Below are 5335 nucleotides of genomic sequence, written 5' to 3'. Positions count from 1 at the left end.
AAATAATCTATTTCCTCTTTTCTTACAATAAGATATTCAAGAAGATCATTCCCCCCTTAAACTGAGAGCATACTATCTAATAAATAAATACAGTATCAGGGGAGAATGTACATTCATATGGATCACTTATAAGGAACTCAAACTTGGGAAATATAAGTAGAGAGGCAACCCATAACTATGCTGCAAGACCCTGAGTATTTTCTAGTAATGTCATTATACTGCTCTAGGTAAATATTTTCCCTGCTCTTAGCATATCTACTAGGCATGTTTTGTTGATCTCAATTCCACTGGTGGTTAGTCTACAATGATCTTATGATGACTACTTGCATATTAGTCTCAATTGGTGCATTGCTCTACTTCCTGTGTTTTTGGGGATGTATACATTTGCTGGTCTCTGCGGAATTCTTGTAGCTATAGACGGTACTAGTAACAACTTTTGGGATCATCTCTTTTTTAAAAAAAATTTTATTTTTTTGTTTTTCCAACTAAATGTAACAGTAGCTTTTATCAATTTTTTGCAAGTTTTTAAGCTTTACATTTTCTCCTTCCTTCCCTTCCCTCTCCCCTCCCTCTGACAGAAAGCTATCTGATATAGGCTCTACATTTATAACTGTCCTAAACAATTAGTCTATATTGATCTTGTTGTGAACAAAAATTCAAATCCAAATGGAAGAAAGAAAATATTAGAGAAAAAAATGACAAAATATATGACAGCTTTTACAAATTGAAGATGATACACTTTAATCCTCATTTAAACTCCAGTTTCTTCTCTGAGTATTGATGGTATTTTCCATCATAAATCTTTTAAACTCGTCTTTGATTATTGTAATGCTGAGATGAACAAGTCCATCATTGTTGATCATCATCCCATGTTGTTAGTACATATTCTTATGGTTCTGCTCATTTCACTCCACATGAATTCATGCAAGTCTTTCCAGGCTTTTGTGAAGTCCCATCCATCATGATTTCTTAGAGAATTGTCCCTGATTGTTGCACTGGTGAAATGAGACCATTAAGACTGATCATCAACTCCATGTTGCTGTTATGGTATATAATGTTCTTCTAGTCCTGTTCATCTCACAGCATCAATTCATGTAAATCCTTCCAAGCTTCTCTGAATTCCCATCCCTCCTGTTTCTAATAGAACAATAATGTTCCATCACTTACATATACCACAGTTTGTTCAGCCATTCTCCAATGGATGGATATCCCCTCACTTTCCAAATTCTTGGCCATTACAAAAAAGAGCTGCTATGAATATTTTTGTACATGTGGGATTTTTGCTCCTTTTCATGATCTCTTCAGGATACAGACCTAGCAGAGGCATTGTTGGATCAAAGGGTATGCACAACTTTATTATCCTTTGGACATAATTACAAATTGCTCTCCAGAAGGTTGGATCAGCTCACAACTCCACCAACAATGCATTAGTGTCCCAGTTCTCCCACATCCCCTTCAACATAGATCACTTCCCTTTCTAGTCACATTGGCCAATCTGATAGTATGAGGTAGTACTTCAGAGATGTTTAAATTTGCATTTCTCTAATCAATAATGATTTAGAGCAATTTTTCATATGACTATAGATAGGTTTGATTTTGACTATAGTTAGGTTTGATTTCTTTATCTGAGAATTGCATTTTCCTATATTTTGATCATTTATCAATGGGGGAATGACTTTTTTATATAAAAGTTACTCAGCTTTTTTTTTTTTGCAAGGCAAATGGGGTTAAGTGACTTGCCCAAGGCCACACAGCTAGGTAATTATTAAGTGTCTGAGACCGGATTTGAACCCAGGTACTCCTGACTCCAGGGCTGGTGCTTTATCCACTGCTCCACCTAGCCGCCCCTAGTTGTCTATATATTTTAAAAATGAGTCTGTTGTCAGAAACACTAGTTGTAAAACTTGTTTCCCAAGTTGTTACTTTCCTTTTAATCTTGATTGCAGTGATTTTGTTTGTACAAAAACTTTTTTAATTTAATGTTATCAAAATTATCCAGTTTGGGTTTTTTTTATAATGTTCTCTATTTCTTTTTGCTCATAAACTGTTCCCTTTTCCATAGTTCTGTTAGGTAAACTATTTCTTATTTTTCCTAATTGATTTATAATATCATCTTTTAGAATTGGAAATTGAGTGAATGTCCATCAATTGGGGAATGACTGAACAAATTGTGGTATATGTACTATTATTCTATTGGAAACAGGAGGGATGGGAATTCAGAGAAGCCTGGAAGGATTTACATGAATTGATGCTGTGCGAGATGAGCAGAACTAGAAGAACATTATACACCATAACAGCAACATGGAGTTGATGATCAGTCTTAATAGACTTGCTTATTTTACCAGTGCAACAATCAGAGACAATTTGGAAATATCTGCAATGGAATACCCTCTGTATCCCGAGAAAGAATTGTGGAGTTTGAACAAAGACCAAAGACTATTACCTCTAATTTAAAAAAAACTTATATAATTTTGCTGTCTCTTATACTTTATTTTTTCCTTAAGGATGATTTCTCTCTCAACACATTTAATTTAGATCATTGTATATATAGCATGGAAACCACGTAAAGACTATCAGACTGCCTTCTGTGGGGGGGTGGGGGGAGGGAAGTGAGATTGGGGGGACATTGTAAATTTCAAAAATAAATAAATTTTTAAAATTAAAAATAAAATGGTAATAATGGTATTTACATTAAAAAACAATATCTTTTATGCCTAAATCCTGTACCCATTTTGACTTTATCTTAGTATAGGGTGTGAGATGTTGGTTTATGCCTAGTTTCTGTCATACTCTCTTCCAGTTTTTCCAGCAGTTTTTATCAAAGAGTAAGTTCTTATCCCAGAAACTGGAGTCTTTGTATTTATCAAACAGATTACTTTAGTCATTTGCTGCTGTTCTTATTGTACCTAATATATTCCACTGATCTACCACTCTATTTTGGGATCATCTCTTTTGAACCAGCTAAGCCATCTCATTTTTAGTCTGCTGCTAGGGCATAGTGGCAGGATGTGCTGGAGGGACCATACATGAACAGTCTCAAGTCGGGACTGGCTGTAAGAGCCTAGTAGAAGTAGCTTAAATTTACCATTATTTCTATTAACTGTGTGTGTTATATGTTATATATGCCATATGCTTACTGGCAGTCTATACACTATTGGTTTAGAGACCATATTTCATATCTCATAACATTCTTTGCACACATACATAAATAAATAGCATCTTGATATGAGAGAAATGCAAATATATACTACAGTATATGCATGGTCTTACCTTTATTGTAAATGAAGTCCATTCACCTAGCCTTCTGAACAAAAATCTCTATGACTTTGTTGTAGAAGTCCTCCTAGTAAAATTTTTGTTTTATTTATTTTTAATGCAAGTTTTTTTGTAAAAATTTTTTCATTTTTCATTTTTTTATTTTTTGTAAGATAATAGGATTAAATGATTTGCCCAAGGTCACCTAGCTAGAAAGTATCAAGTGTCTGAGAGCAGATTTGAACTTAGATCCTCCTGACTGTAGGGTCAATGATTTATTTACCACACCACCTAATTGCACTCCATCTTTTTAGTTTTAAGAGTCTCTTGGTCTCAGTGGCAATGATTGCAAGGTTGCTCTATTGCACTAGACTCTTTAGTTTGGGCTTGCCACTTGTCATTTTTTTGCATAGAGAAAATAACAGCAGAGCAAACATAAACCTGATATGGGCAAACACACACCCTTTTCAGTGAGGTAGATGTAATAACTGCCTCACCTTTTTGGGTGACTAAAATGAAGATCATTAATACTAAGTATCTTGTATACACATATATGAAATGCATCATCTAGATTATGGAAAATGAGCTTATATAATAAAAGAGTCCACAAACATTACACTGGAGACATACAGAGAAATAGCAACAGACACTTGCTTAGAACAAGGTTGTTCAAAAATATAAACCATGGGCCACATGCAGGCCACAAGCAGTCCATGGTACAATTTTATGCAGCCTTCTGTGGGTTTTAATTTTCATGAAGGAAAGAATAAAATAATAATTTGCATGGAATGCATATTAGATTTTTAAATTCCATCACTAATAAATAATCTCATTGATGTTAATTTTCTTTGGTGTTTAACATATCACATAGAATTTTCAATCAATTTGTGGGATATGTTCCATATAATGCAGACTAGTCAGTATGTACCTAACTTTATACTGTTGTATTGTGACTTCGTTGTTTTGTGTTTGCTTTTATTGATGACATATGTTCCCCCACTTTCTAAAAAGTTATGAGGCAACCTTTTATATCTAAGAACCTTGGCCCAGAGGCCTCATATAGCTCTACATCTGCTGAATATGAACTGTGTTTTTTATTCTGGGTGCAACCTCAAATAATTATTTTATTTTAATATGGTTTTAAGATAATCTAAGGTTGGACAGCTCTGGCTGGAGTATACATACAACCTAGATTGTGCAATCTATGGTGAGGCATAGCTCAAGGCTACCTTACCTGATGCCTTTCCCTAATTTTGAGCCTAAAATATGCAAATTCAGCTATTTTCTTCTGAAAATGACTAGAATCACATAGAAATTACATATATGATAGATTGTTGAGCAAGTAATAATTTATTTTATCACTATTTTTTTTTTTTTACTTTTCATGATATCAGCAGAGGCATTGCCTTCCCTGCTTCCCCTGACCCCATGTCCCTGCATAATGGTTAGAACCTCTCCATAATAAGGACTGGCTGATAGTTCTTTAATCATAGTTGCAGCTAAAAACAGTCAAGAAGAGTGCCCTTGAGCTAAAATTAGGACCTTCTTTCTCTATTCCTATATCTGGCTAATTAACAAAGCTTGTTTTATATAACTAATAGAGAGTTAATTTTTTTTAAACATGCTTTACAATTTCCTCTGCAGTTTACCTTCAGATGAATTTGAGTCAAAATAAAAATAGGCAATGTCGGTATTTTTCACTCAGTCATTATTCTTGCCCTTATTGTATGTATTTGTCAGTAGCAAAGCTGACTGTTTTTGGTGCTATATTTTATTCAGTGAGAAACCTTAGTCTTTAGTCATAGTCATGTCATGATCATAAGAAAAGTATGAAATTGATAGTACCAGTATTATTAGTTCAATTTTATAGATGGTAAACTGATTTTTATAAATTGTATTTAAATGTAGTACCTCCTCTGGGATACTCTGTATACCTGTACTTATGTTAGTAAGTTGGATTCCAAAGGCTTTAGCAAAGCCTCAGAGGTTCAAAGGTACCTTTTTCCTATTTCTTAAACTGTGACCCACTATCATGCTTCCCATTAAGTCAGTCAGAAGAAAGAACCAGCTTTAATAAAAG

Source organism: Macrotis lagotis, chromosome 4 (assembly GCF_037893015.1).
Source record: "Macrotis lagotis isolate mMagLag1 chromosome 4, bilby.v1.9.chrom.fasta, whole genome shotgun sequence".
NCBI classification, from domain to species: Eukaryota; Metazoa; Chordata; class Mammalia; order Peramelemorphia; family Peramelidae; genus Macrotis; species Macrotis lagotis.
The sequence above is the reverse complement of the archived record's forward strand: the minus strand, read 5'-3'. Positions refer to the sequence as shown.